The following is a 15,360-nucleotide window of genomic DNA, read 5'->3' on the forward strand; positions in this document are numbered from 1 at the left end:
ATATAAATGAAGCAGAGTTCTAGGCAATACAGATGATGAAATGATAAAAATGTATTTTTATGTGTTAATTTTCAATAAGTGTTAACTAATTAAATGTTAAAACTGTATTAAATAAGAAACATTTAAAGTCCATAAGAATTGTTTAATTTATAGGAAAAGAATATACATAATATTAAGTCTTCAAAGGGGTTTTCCAGAATTACTATGGTTTTTACACATATGTGCAGTGCACCAGAGGACAGCCGCAAATTGTTAACATTTGCTATTGGGAATAATGTATTTTCTGTGCTTTTAATGTTATTCCAAGAGCTAAAATTGGTAGCACCATTTTATTTTTTTGTGCCTTCTAAAATGAGGAAGGCTGGACCTGCCCCCTCTGAGGGATGAGTGGTGGAGTATAGCTCAAGCAACCAAAGAGTGAGAAGCTACATGTTGCCTGTGCAATGTGAGGCCTACTCAAAAATCCTCTATCTTTGCATGCTGAGGAAATGTTACCATCCTCTAAGAGAGAAGTAAATACAGAATACAAAGACTGTGTGAGATCAAAGTGAAGGATTGGTGCAAAGGACAAGCACTTCTGTAGAAGTAAGGTCATGCAGAGGCACATAGCATTATAAATCAGTATAATGCCCTGCGCTCCAGGGAGGCCGTACTAGGCCACCAATTAAGGGGATGCCGACATGACAGGGTTTTGGCTGCAGAAGGGTAGGTTGGTGAGTTGAGGGTTAAAAGTTTAAAAGTTAGGGCAGTGAAGGAAGGAGGGGGGAGGAGTTAGGAAAAGGCGGGAGGAAAGGTTATATAAGGATAGGTCAGGGGTAGGAGGCACGTGGCGAAGTATATGTCTGTTTTGAAGGGCCTTTAGGGGCTCATTTGAAACAAGACGTGCGTGAACGTATTTGGAAAGGGGAGTATGTGGAAATTTTTTCCCTACTTCCCCTAGAACGTTTTAATTTGGAAAGTGGGAAGAAGGATGATGGCAAAAAAGAGGAAGAGGAAAAACGTAGGTTCCGTTTAATCCCACGTACTTTTTCAAACTGGCTTCAAGCGTTCGCGATCCTGGCCAGCGTGATTGGAGAGAAAAAGCCGGAGTGTTGTTCGGCTTTATTTTGTTATATGGACGCTATTGGGGAAGCGTTTCGGGGTGTACAGCGGAACTGGATGGCTGCGCTACGATGAGCAGTTCAGACAGAGGATGGCGGTGCGGAGTAATATAAGGTGGGACCATAAGGATATTGGGCTGTGGATGCGGGTAATGGCACCTGTGCGCCCGGCCCAGTCCTTTCGGGGTGAGGCTGGAGGGTCAGGACAGTCAGCATTTACAGTTGCTTCCGCAAAGGGATTATGTTTCCTTTTTTAACAAAGGGAACTGTAAATTTGGGGCAAAATGTTGTTTTAAAACATGAATGCTCATCTGCGGCGGAAACCACGGATTCAACCGTTGTTTTAGGGCTAATAGGCAGAGGGGTGGAGATGCCAGTGGGAAAGGGGGCGTTATTGGCGAAGACGGACATTGAGGCGGCATTTCGCCTCTTGCCGTTCACCCAGTTAGTTTACATTTGTTGGGGATGTTTTTGGGGAAGAGGTTATTTTGTGGATAGGTGCCTACCGATGGCTAGTTCGGTGTCCTGTGCATATTTTGAGTCTTTCAGCTCTTTTTTGGAGTGGGTGGTAGTCGACGTGTCAGGTTGTTCATCCATTATACATTATTTGGACGACTTCCTGTGTCTGGGCCCGGCGGGCTCCAGGGTTTGTTCTCTGTTACTGAACACGTCGAGGGCGGTTTTTCATTCCTTTGGGGTGCCACTAGCAGAGGAAAAACGGTGGGCCCCACCACGGAATTGAGTTTTCTGGGTATTGTGATTAACACCGATAGGTTAGAATGTCATCTGCCAGAGGATAAGTTAGTGGACTTGAGGTTGGCGGTAGACAGGGCTAGGCGGTCCCCTAAAATTAGGTTAAAAGATTTGCAGTCGCTGCTGGGAAAACTCAATTTTGCATGCAGAATCATGCCCATGGAAGAATATTTTGTCGTCGGTTGGCGGGGGCTACGGCTGGTGTAACGGCCCCCCGCATCATTTCATTCGTTAGGCAGGGAGCTCAAGGAGGATCTGGCGGTATGGGCTGACTTTTTACAGCATTTTAATGGGAGGTCTTTGGTTTTGGGTGACGTGGTGGAAAACTTTGATTTTGACCTGTTTTCAGACGCAGCGGGTGGATCCGGTTTTGGGGTCTATTGTCATGGGCAGTGGTGCGCAGGTACATGGCCGGATGCTTGGGCGGACCGGGGTTGGGTTAAGAACCTGGTGCTTTTGGAACTATTCCCGATTGTGCTTGCGGTGGTGTTGTGGGGGGACCTTTTTAGTGACAAAAAACTGCGTTTTCACTGCGACAACTTGGGGGTGGTGGACATCATCAATGGCATGACGGCATCCTCGCCGCCTGTGATTCGTTTGTTGCAGCACTTAGTGTTACTTTGCCTGAGGTTGAATGCTTGGATTGTTGCAGTGCATGTGCCCGGGGTTACTAACTGTATTGCGGATGCTCTTTCTCGTTCGCAGTGGGACCGGTTTCGGCAGCTGGCGCCAGATGCGGAGCTCGAGGGTCTGCGGTGTCCGGAATCCATGTGGGTGTTGTTGGAGGAGCCATAGGTCGGTTACTGCTGGATTCCAAGTGTCCGGAACGTGGGTAGCGTACGGTATAAACGTGGCAGGAGTGGGCTGTCGTGGTGCTCGGATTTGGGGTGTCGCGGCGAATGAGGGGGAGGTCCCCGCTGCTGTTACTGTTTTTGGGGCATGTTAGAGAGGCGGGCTGGTCGGTCGCGCGTCTTAATAAATGGATAGCGGGGTGTTGCGTTTGGTTTCAAGCTACGACAGTGGCCAGATGTGACCAAGGCTTTTTTGGTCCGACAGGTGTTGAAAGGTTGGAGGCACGGGAGTTAATACGGGACATCAAATTTGATTTGCTTAGGCTATGGTCCTTATTCCCAGGCACTATCACGGTGTGGTCAGATATTGTGCCGCGGAAGGTGTGGCGTGGAGCTCGGTCGGTTGAGCGCCTTAACAAGGCGCGGATCAAGGTCAACAGGCTGATAGGTAAATTTGTGGCCAGGAATGGGGCCGTGGCTGTTCGGCATACTGAATTGGAACGGGGTGAGGGAGCTTTTTGGAGGGCCGATGGCATTCGTCTAAATGCCGTCGGTATTGGTCTTTGGGGTTACAGGATGGTGTCGAGCGAGCACTGAGATTGTGGAGGGACGCGCAAGCCTAAGGTTGGGGTCAGGTTGCGCGTCGTTGGCGGGGGGAGGTCCTCGAAGTTGGTGACACTGATGCTTATGGAGGAGGGGAGGGCCTCAATGGTGGGGGCTGGACTCCCATGGTTGGTGTAGTTGGCTCGTGGAGAAGGCGTCCGTGAATTGGTCTCCGAGCTGGCGTTTTACGGCTGGAGGCAGGACGGTGGTGCCAGTCTGGGCAAGTGCGGTTTAATAAAGTTGGGGCTTCGAGGACCTCCCTCGTCAGTGGGGAAGATAACACGGTATTTAATGATTATTTAATGCTATGGAAATTTTATGCTTTATTTATGGTTTTGTATTTGAGATTTGGGAATAAACGGCTGCTGTGGCCATTAAATCCAAGATCGGTCTCTGTGTCGTTATTACTCCTGAGATGGTAAGGTAGGAAGGGGGGAGGTCTGGGGTGTCTCAGGTAAGTGGTATACTCCCCGAAATGATAGACAAATAACCTGGTCATGCAAGTCCAGAACAGAGGATCGCATACACACACGGTGTGTTTCCTGTAATGGAGTCGCTCGTGTGAAACAGCCCTTACATAATGTCCATTCAAATGTCTGCAAGAGCCAGTGCTTGTTAGTGGCTCCCTGTTATGACTCATAAAGAGGGGTATCCTGCAAATGAGATTGTTTTGCCAGGAACAGAACTGTCGTCTGGGACACTTCTTTGGCATGGGGTTGGGTAATCCAGAAGAACAATGCCCTGGATTCATGATGGCCACAAGTGGGTATAGGGCCTGGTTTTATGTGTCTACCAGCTGTTTCCAGAATGATGAATCGGAAGTAGATGCGGAGTATTCTGTGCAGTCTACAGGTTTGACAACCAAACATGCAACATTAATAGAATATGAAAAAAAAAATATGTTCCAGAGAATCTACAACCTTTTCTAGATTTTTGACTTATAAGGGTAGGTTCACATATCCATTCAGAAATTTGGTAGCCGGATCCATCAGAGGAACAGGGCTTCAACAGGCTACCGGATTTCACGGTATCCCCCATAGCCGTATATTGCCGTTCACCACCGAATCCCCTTTCACTATAATGGGTTCCAATGGGGATCAGGCCACATTCCAGAAAAATGCTGGCTTTCAGCTGAACAGCAAGTCGTACATGCAGAAATTTTTGTCTGGCAAAAAGATGCCATTTATGCCAAAAAGTGGCCGGCTCCCCACCAGCATTATCCGGCAATACAGGATTAGGTGAACAGCCTGCTTAGCCGTACTGTCTGTTATTCACTGACTTATTTTTAATACTGAAACATTGTGGTGCACAGAAAATTACTGCTAAAGTACTATAGGCATATTTTCATTCTGATAAGTTATCATGTCAAAAACTTAAATTGTGAAGACAAGTCTAAAAGTTCAGATTGTAGATAGAGCAGCTTCCCGGGGGATAATCCTTATATTGGAAGGAAAGAAGTACAAACAGATGTTTTCTTCTTTATCTCATAAGGCAATAAACCAAATTCCAGTACTATCGCTTAATACAAGTAATAAATAAAACTGCACCAGGGGGACAGGCAACATCTGTGTTATATGGGAATGGGGCTCTACAACTTGTCATTGACATTCATTATTTCAGAGCTCCACTGTTTGTGAGGCTTGCAACACAAAGGATTGACAGAGCGTCTTCTGTCATTTGTAGATACAGGTGGTATCTGTGAGATATTTGACGTTCTTCATGTCAATACTTGATAACTATTAATAACTTCAGTCAGATTGTTCCTTTGAGAGTTTTTGAAAAAGATTTTTAAGTGGTATCTATGTCCATCTAATGTAAAAAAAAAAAAAGTAATAATTAATGATATAGTTGTGAATATATCAAATTCAGTCCTCGTTGTGGGGTGTACATGACGTCTTCAATAGAGAATTCATCAGGGTGATGCTGCTTCTCTTGCCATCTAGAAGGATTACAGTAATCTGTGATTTAATATGAGCATTGTGTTATATCTCATCTGATAGTTACAGTTGCAAGAAAAAGTATGTGAACCCTTTAGGCCTCTTTCACAACGAGCATGTCCGGATGCGTCCCGGGCATTGCCGCAAACCCGCGCGAGTAGTTACGCAATTGCAGTCAGTTTTTATCGCGCGGGTGCAATGCGTTTTGCACGCGCGTGAGAAAAAACTGAATGTGGTACCCAGACCCGAACTTCTTCACAGAAGTTCAGGTTTGGGTTCAAGTTTGTGTAGATTGTATTATTTTCCCTTATAACATGGTTATAAGGGAAAATAATAGCACTCTGAATACAGAATGCATAGTAAAATAGCGCTGGAGGGGTTAAAAAAAAATTCAAAATTTTTTAACTCACCTTAATCCACTTGCTCGCGCAGCCGGCATCTCTTCTGTCTTGTTATGTGAGGAATAGGACCTTTGATGACGTCACTTCGCTCATCACATGCCGACTGCGCGAACAAGTGGATTAAGGTGAGTTAAAATTATTTTTATTTTTTTTTTCTAACCCCTCCAGCCCTATTGTACTATGCATTCTGTATTCAGAATGCTATTATTTTTCCTTATAACCATGTTATAAGGGAAAATAATAAAGGTCGGAACCCCATCCCGATCGTCTCCTAGCAACCGTGCGTGAAAATCGCACCGCATCCGCACTTGCTTGAGGATGCTTGCGATTTTCACGCAGCCCCATTCACTTCTATGGGGCCTGCGTTGCGTGAAAAACGCACAAAATAGAGCATGCTGCGATTTTCACGCAACGCACAAGTGATGCGTGAAAATCACCGCTCATGTGCACAGCCCCATAGAAATGAATGGGTCCGGATTCAGTGCGGGTGCAATGCGTTCAACTCACGCATTGCACCCGTGCGGAAAACTCGCCCGTGTGAAAGGGGCCTTAGAATGATATGGATTTCTGCACAAATTGGTCATAAAATGTGATCTAATCTTCATCTAAGTCACAACAATAGACAATCACAGTCTGCTTAAACTAATAACAAACAAAAAATTTAATGTTACCATGTTTTTATTGAACACACCATGTAAACCTTCACAGTGCAGGTGCAAAAAGTATGTGAACCCTTGGATTTAATAACTGGTTGATTCTCCTTTGGCAGCAATAACTTCAACCAAACGTTTCCTGTAGTTGCAGATCAGACGTGCACAACGGTCAGGAGTAATTCTTGACCATTCCTCTTTACAGAACTGTTTCAGTTCAGCAATATTCTTGGGATGTCTGGTGTGAATCGCTTTCTTGGGGTCATGCCACAGCATCTCAATTGGGTTGAGGTCAGGACTCTGACTGGGCCACTCCAGAAGGCGTATTTTCTTCTGTTTAAGCCTTTCTGTTGTTGATTTACTTCTATGCTTTGGGTTGTTGTCCTGTTGCAACACCCATCTGCTTGTCACGGCCTTTAGTTTGAGCTGTGACACTGTTGCCACACTTGCGGTTGCCCGCGGCAACGTGTTGTTGTGAGCATGCAGAGGAAGTGTCTCGGCCTTCTGGGTGATTGTAATGACATGGTTGCCACGCATGCTGTTGCCGGTGATAACGTGTTGCTTAGTCTGCTCGTGTGTGCACTTCCCCTTTAAGTGGCTTCCTTCCTCTGTCTGGTGTTGGAAGAGTTAACTCCCTTCCTAGTGTTTTGTGAACACTGGGTTGTGTGTTTGTGGGTGTGGCTGCTTAGGCTATTTAGTCTCTGCTGGAAGCCTGTAGCTGTGTGTTCCTCCAGGCTTGGTGTGTGCTGGTGGTTCACTGCTCCTGGCTTTACCATCTTTCCAGTGAGGGCCACCCTTGTGGTCATAGATGTTCAATGTCATCCCGGTGTCTCCTTCCCTTCCTGTCCCTATTTGTATGGAGTGGGTTATGTTCAGGGTGTTTATATGTCTAGCTTGGTGTTACATGTCTGGTGGTGTTTGTTGTCATGTTTACTAGACATTCCCCTGTTTTATGTCATTGCAGCTATGGTGTCCTGGGTTCCTGTGTGGTTTGTGGTGTGTGCTGTGTCCTTTAATGTTGGTGTGGACACCAGCACTTGTGCACGAGTTCCAGTCAGTGTGTCTGTGGCAGGTAAGTGTGTTATTGGTTTCGCTTACCTGCCATCTCCTTGCAGCCTGGCCTCAGATAGAGACTCCTGTTCATCCATTACTGGGATGAACAGGTCGTCTCTTCCCTGCTCCTTGGTGAGGGATTACCAGGGCGACTTAGGGTTTCTAGGAATCCTGAGTGTGAGTCGTCCTACCATCGGGGTCCGCTCATACGGTGAGGAGTCAGGGAGAGGATTAGGGATGTTGTAGGAGGTGACCTGCTCCCTTATTTCTCCTTTTGGCCAGGCTGATTCCCTTTTACCCTTTGACACCGTACGGTGGGTGGTTTCCCCCACTCCCCGCCGTGACACTTCTGTTCAGCTTCAGCTGGTGGACAGATGGCCTTAAGTTCTCCTGCAAAATGTCTTGATAAACTTGGGAATTCATTTTTCCTTCGATGATAGCAATCCGTCCAGGCCCTGATGCAGCAAAGCAGCCCCAAACCATGATGTCCCCACAACCATACTTCACAGTTTGGATGAGGTTTTGATGTTGATGTGCTGTGCCTCTTTTTCTCCACATATAGTGTTGTGTGTTTCTTCCAAACAACTCAACTTTGGTTTCATCTGTCCACCGAATATTTTGCCAGTACTGCTGTGGAACATCCAGGTGCTCTTGTGCAAACTGTAAACGTGCAGCAATCTCTTTTTTGGACTGCAGTGGCTTCCTCTGTGGTATACTCCCATGAAATGCATTCTTGTTTAGTGTTTTATGTATCGTAGATTCGCTAACAGGGATGTTAGCATATGCCAGAGACTTTTGTAAGTCTTTAGCTGACACTCTAGGATTCTTCTTCACCTCATTGAGCAGTCTGCGCTGTGCTCGTGGAGTTATCTTTACAGGACGGCCACTCCTAGGGAGAATGGCAGCAGTGCTGAACTTTCTACATTTATAGACAATTTGTCTTACCGTGTACTGATGAACAGCAAGGCTTTTGGAGATACTTTTATAACCCTTTCCAGCTTTATGCAAGTCAACAATTCTTAATCATAGGTCTTCTGAGAGCTCTTTTGTGCGAGGCATCATTCACATCAGGCACTGCTTCTTGTGAAAAGCAAACCCAGAACTGGTGTGTGTTTTTTATAGGGCAGCTGTAACCAACACCTCAAATCTCATCTCATTGATTGGACTCCAGTTAGCTGACACCTCACTCTAATTAGCTCTTGGAGATGTCATTAGTCTAGGGGTTCACATACTTTTTCAACCTGCACTATGAATGTTTACATGGTGTGTTCAATAAAAACATGGTAACATTTAATTATTTGTGTGTTATTAGTTTAAGCAGACTGTGATTGTCTATTGTTGTGACTTAGATGAAGATCAGATCACAATTTATGACCAATTTGTGCAGAAATCCATATCATTCCAAAGGGTTCACATACCTTTTCTTGCAACTGTAAGTACAATGACTTAAAGGGGTTTTACACGCTGCTAGACCTGTGAAGGGAAGTATACATGTTTGGTTCCCACCACTAGGTTCTTGCTTCTTCGGTCCCATGTCGCCGCTGCCACTGAAACGCTCCGGTTTCATGTGTCAACATCCGGTTTGACGAGGGTCACATGTTCCACTGCAGCCAATGACTGGCTGCAGGGGTGATGTTTTCCCCATTGGTCACATGACCCACTGACATGATGCATGGGGGTCATGTCACTGTTGGATGCAGTGGCACAAGTGACCTCATCAAACTGGATGTTGACATGTGGGACTGAAACTCGTTAGTGGTAGTGGGGGACCAAAGGAGACAAAACGCTGTGGTGGTAAGAAAGCAAGTATGTTTCCCAATACAATTCTGGTGATACGGGGTGCTTAGGCTGAAACCCCCCGAGCGGGACAACCCCTATAAATCAATTAACTGTCTTAGAAAACTCATTATCCAATACTGCCTAGAGAATTCTGAATTAATAGAGGAAATCCTCCATCTGGGACCATCTCTATTGCCAGGAGGAGCTACAAAGAATGGGACAGATTTATTATTTCTATAGATGGCATTAGCTTAGACAGGCTCAGGCTGGATGATAAAGTTGGTGCAGGTTTAGTCACTTTAGTCTAACTTCATATTAACTATTGGTTAGTTTACTTTTTGACTGAATTTTAGACCAGAATGACCACCTTTTACCATGAAGCAAATATTTTTCTGCTAGAACTCACCTCCTTTTTGGGCTAAGCGCAGATAATTTCTCTAAACTTAGATGTGCCAAATTGTACCACATTTTGCCTCAATTTATTCCAAAATCTGGGTGCACCTTCACTAGTAAATCTTGGCCAAGGTCCATTGCTCTGGAATACTAAGCACTTAAATGAACTACATTGACATAGGAGACATAGTGGCGACATTACAGATAAACTGAAAGCTTACAATAGGTCCTTACACACGCACAGAGTTTAAAGCTGACATAGAAGGAGTATCATTAGCGTGCCTTCAATGGTGGCAGTCCACGCGACTGCTATGGGGCCTGGGGAAGGAGCATAGCGCTGAACTTCTCCTTCAGATGTAAAAACACTGCATTTTCAGCAGCCACCACTAGGGGGAGCTCAGGAAAAACATATGATTACAGATTCCATTTCAGTCAATAGTAATGTAGTAGAGGCTGCCAGGCAGAAGGGAAGCAGTAGATTTATTAATGTATTTATGCCAGTTGTCTAGTGTGAATACATTGAGAAATACATACGGTGTTCAAAATTAGTGCCATAGTTATGAAGCATTTGTTCCATTTTTTCTGACATAGAAGCTGGAATAAGTTGGGTGGGACCAGGTGTGACTTTTTTATTATATTTTTTATAAAAATTTCTTCTGCTTAATTTTCAAAAAAGTAAATTCATCAGGAAAATTGGGAGTCGGAGGACCCATACTAGGTTTTGCTTTGGGGCCCTTTGAAATTTGTGTATATCTCTGAGGGACATACTATGAGAAATGCTTATCATTAGCGGATACTTCCAAAGTTCTGTTCATTGTGTTGGAGGCTACATTTAAAGCCGCTGTCACAAAGCAGTGTGTGCAGCGTTATACTTTCAGTCAGAACAATGGACACTACAAAAGAACGTGAATGGACTACAGCCAACTTTACCTTTTGGCAAATAACAGAAACAGCTATATATAATACAGGTTGTGAATCCTCATTTACATAAAATTAGAAGGATAATAATTCTAGCAGCAAGTAAAAGAATCATTATTATACCAGGAATATTTGGAACTTTTCCTTATAATCCACAAAATTTGACAATTGGAAAGGTTTTCCAAGTCCAGAGTTTTGATGGTACATCCTTACAATAGGTCATCAATATGAGATCATTGGGGGTCCATCTCTCAGAACCCTGACTGATCAGCTGTTTGAGCAGGCTGTGGAACTGATGTAAGCCCTGCAGGCTCCTCATTGTTTATGTGGAGGCCATCTACCTGTTTGCCTCCTACTCAAAAATGGCAGTGCAGGCTATTGTAGCTTCTACTCATTCTATTTTACAGGACAAAGCTGCAATACACTGCAACCCTATTACTAAGTAGACCATGTGCAGGTAAATAGATCGAGATAGACAATCAAGCTCTGCAGCACTCACAATGGAGCCATGGTCCATTCAATCAGTTGATTGTGGGGGTTCCAAGAGTTTGATTCTCACCAATTTGATATTCATGGCATGTTTTGAGGATTGGCCTGGTGTCAGCTAAGCATCTGTGCCAGTGTATAGTAGAGGGAAATATTCTGACTCAGATTGTTGTAATAGCGATTTATCCCTAAGGAGACCTCTATGCCTGGCATGTAGGAGCAGATATAATCACTGTGGACAATCCTTATCAGATAACTTGAATTAACCAACACTGAGTTTATCCATGTAAATTGCTTTATTCTGTAAGCCAGATAACAGAGTACAGCAGAACAGATGGATTCTGGTATTGTGCGGTCAAAAGATAATGCTATTATAAGCTTACATGAGAATACATGTGTACCTGTTCAATGCCTGGAGCAGTATGGAGAAACAGGAAGTGAGGTACACAGAAGAAGGGGTGGAGCAATGAAAAGAAATGAGTCACAGATATAACAAGTGCAATCCCACTAGATGGGAGCATATAACCAAATATAGAATATATATGAATTAAACTATATAGATTTAACTGAGTAGCAGCACAGGAAATCTCTATGGTATGGTCCACTGTTGTCATAGGCGCAACATGTATTCATGTATGAATACTAATGCAGAAAAAACATAAGCAGTTGCCCATAGCAACCAAATCCAACTTTCATTTTTCAGTTTAAAAAAATACCCTGATTGGTCACTATTGAGAACTTCACATTTTGTCACTAAGGGAATATTAAAGGGGTTCTCTAACCTCAGACATTGGTGGCATACCTCTAGAATATGCCACCAATGTCAGATAGGTGTGGGTCTCACTTCTGGGATCCATACCTATCTCTAGAATGGAGCCCAATAGTTATCGAGAGTGCACCATGCATGGTTACCCTCCATTCATTTCTATAGGGGTTCCGAATATAGCCAAGCACTGGCTCAGTTATTTCCAGCAATCTCAATAGAAGTGAAGGGAGCAGTGGCCGTGCTCGCGTGGTGTACTCTTCATTAATTTCTATGGGATTTCCTAAAATGGCTGCAGTATTTTCGGAATTCCCATAGAAGTGAATGGAGAGCAGGCCGCGCATACACAGTGCACTCTCATTTACTTTTACTTCTGGGACCCACATCTATCTGACATTGATGACCTATCCTTTCGAGCTGCTGGTATATATGGCCTATTTAGCTGTTGCAGAGGGGACGCGATCCTCGCTCTTCTAGGGATCACCCCTTCTTCTCAGCAACAAAAGAATTTACCGATGCTTGTGCCCTAGATTGGTGCTGCGGACGGAGGGCGTTCCCTTAACCAGGATCTGCCCCTCACCCTTGGCAACACCGGACGTCACAGGCGCCCGATTTTCCTATTGGCCGCTTTAGAATCCCTCCCCCTGTGGGTGTGGGGACTCGGCGTATGCACATATGGACTAGGAGAACGCCCGATTTTGGCGCAAACTCACCTCTGAATGCAGCACTGGTTTTCACATGGACCCTCCTCCACCAGTAAGTAATAATCCATTTTGATTAATGATGTAATTAACTTCACTTAGTCACTACAGATGTAGATAGATCATGTGGTGTAACGCCACACAAGAGACACACCCACTGACCCACTATTTAAAGGCACATTCCACTATATGATTTCATAGCTTGAAAAAGACCAGAGATGGTCGGAACGTCGCTATCTGTATGCTGCTGTTACTAATAAAGTAACCGTTTTTTTCACCTGAATTGAAGAGTGCTGTGGATTTTTCTACTTATTGTTACTTGACGGGACCCCCAGTCAGGATCCCCATCCGCGGGCACCACTTTACCATTTTTCTATTTTATATCTGCCCCAAATTGGGACCTGGAGTGCTTTAAATCCATTGTATCCAAATCAATGTCCACATTCTAATTGTCAAACTAGTATGGATATGGATATGGACATTGATGTGGATGTAGATTTCAGTTCACACAATGGCCCATATTTACTATAAATTATGAAGGGGAGATGGCTTTATCAAGTTCTGCACTCCCGAATTCTGGCTTCAAAAATATGTATAATGTGTATGGTAAAATAGTGGAAGGTGTGATTCCTCATCTGGGTGAGATAGATAAAATCCAGAAAGCTCCACTTATTTTAGCAAAACATAGTTTGCTGGAGCTATTTTGTTTAGATTTCATGGGCTGGATTTTATTTGGACTAAGAGGCAGCATTGGCAGAGGGACCTCCCAGTCCACACCCTTCCAGTACAGGCATTCCCCCTAGCCTGAGGGATACCAGGTGTAGGGTGCTGGGATCATTAGTGGGGAATAAAAAGAAATCCCAGACTGTCAGTCTGGGGGAAAAGATGCCTGGAGAGCTGAAGTGAAGCCTGATCTCCCCTGATGTGAACAAGACACTGTAGGTGAGAGAGGAATCATCTGCTGTATTAGTTAGTGTGGCGAAACCAACCTCGCCACTGGGTTTTGGAGGGGCCTGGCTACTAGCCTCTTGCCCCAGGATTATGGGCCCTCTCATCAGCCAGGCCTCATTTGTTCACAAAGAACTTGGACTAACTTGAACCCTGGTCTAATTCGTGCCATTTTGGGATGTTAAATGTCTATGTGTATTGAAAAGGGTGGGATATTGTATACGTTGAGTAGGGAGGTCTGTTCCATTGTCTCTCTGTGTGTACTGGCGATGTCCTTTGTCCTGAGAGATAATTGAATTACTTCTCGGTTGTCTCCAGGACAGAGGATATTGTGTATCTGCCTGCCTGTGATGATTGCATCAACCCAGTGTGAGGTAATTCTATCGCGGGCAGAGGGGAGGATTTTGTGTGGGAGTGTCTGAGTGTATTGTACGTGGTTATTGGCTGTTTTTACAAAACCCTGTGGGTGGTAACCTTGTTGGAAGATGTGTATAAAATGCGCCGCTGGCCTCTGCCCTCCCCTATCCTCTTCTCCAGAGCCAGACTTCCCACAGGCTACCCCAGTGGAAGAGCTGGCATCTGGGCAGAGCACAGTCGGCCTCTGCCCACCAAGTACCTACAGCGCCAAGGTAGAGAACCACAAGGAAGCAAGGAGTCGCAGATGCCCACTCAACAGCTGGGGACATAAAGAACAGAGCCAGGCCCCAAAATTAAACAGGTCCAGTATTGGGTTGTGGTTGGACTGCCAGACTAACTCAGGTCCTGACCGTGAGGTCAGGTATCTTGTTAGTCTTCCCTGGGAGGGGGAGATGTGTGGCGAAACCAACCTCGCCGCTGGGTTTTGGAGGGGCCTGGCTACTAGCCTCTTGCCCCAGGATTATGGGCCCTCTCATCAGCCAGGCCTCATTTGTTCACAAAGGACTTGGACTAACTTGAACCCTGGTCTAATTCGTGCCATTTTGGGATGTTAAATGTCTATGTGTATTGAAAAGAGTGGGACATGGTATACGTTGAGTAGGGAGGTCTGTTCCATTGTCTCTCTGTGTGTACTTTGTCCTGAGAGATAATTGAATTACTTCTCGGTTGTCTCCAGGACAGAGGATATTGTGTATTCGCCTGCCTGTGATGATTGCATCAACCCAGTGTGAGGTAATTCTATCGCGGGCAGAGGGGAGGATTTTGTGTGGGAGTGTCTGAGTGTATTGTACGTGGTTATTGGCTGTTTTTACAAAACCCTGTGGGTGGTAACCTTGTTGGAAGATGTGTATAAAATGCTTGTGTGTTAAAATAAAGAGTTCCTGTTTTTATACCTTCATGAAGTTTTGGCTCATGTTTGGGGAATGGGATAACTACACTCTTGGGGATTGCTATATCACAATACTCCCCTGAGTATAAGCTCTCGTAATGGTTCCTGCTCTCTGCATTTAGGAGAGGTTCACCCACTGGAGCCTGGAGCCTTGTCGTAGGTCCAGGGTGGGTAGGAGACGGCGAGACCTCCACCAAGCTTCGGCGGTTCGTGGGGTCTACAGCACTGATGGTGTCATGTGGAGTGCTTGGAGTCCTCTGGAAGCACTAGGAGCATCTATCGACGGAGGTACCCAGTCGGGGTGCTAGGCGTTCCGTTACAGTTAGAGCCTAGATGGGCCGGTTTTTGTTTTATGTTATGTTATGCTGATGCTGTAACTGCACCTCACCAAGTGATGCTATAGCTTGAACAAGACACTGTAGGTGAGAGAGGAATCATTTGCTGTATTAGTTAGAGCCTAGATGGGCCAGTTTTTGTTTTATGTTATGCTGATGCTGTAACTGCACCTCACCAAGTGACGCTATAACTTGGATGCTAATGTTAAGCTGAAGTGACCAAATAAAGCATGGTTTGGACTTTAAAACCCACTGTATTCATGAAAATCTGTCATTGCGAACCCCACTGCGAGTACAGATCCCGACAAACGTAATATTAGTGCTTTTTGTTCTGTGATTATTGTTTATCATGCGTTAACATCTCTAATGGTCAAATAAAATCTGGCATCTAATGCAAAATCATTTCATAGTATAAACTCAGTCTTGCAAATCACACAGCAAGA

Source organism: Bufo bufo, chromosome 3 (genome assembly GCF_905171765.1).
Source record: "Bufo bufo chromosome 3, aBufBuf1.1, whole genome shotgun sequence".
Classification (NCBI taxonomy): Eukaryota; Metazoa; Chordata; class Amphibia; order Anura; family Bufonidae; genus Bufo; species Bufo bufo.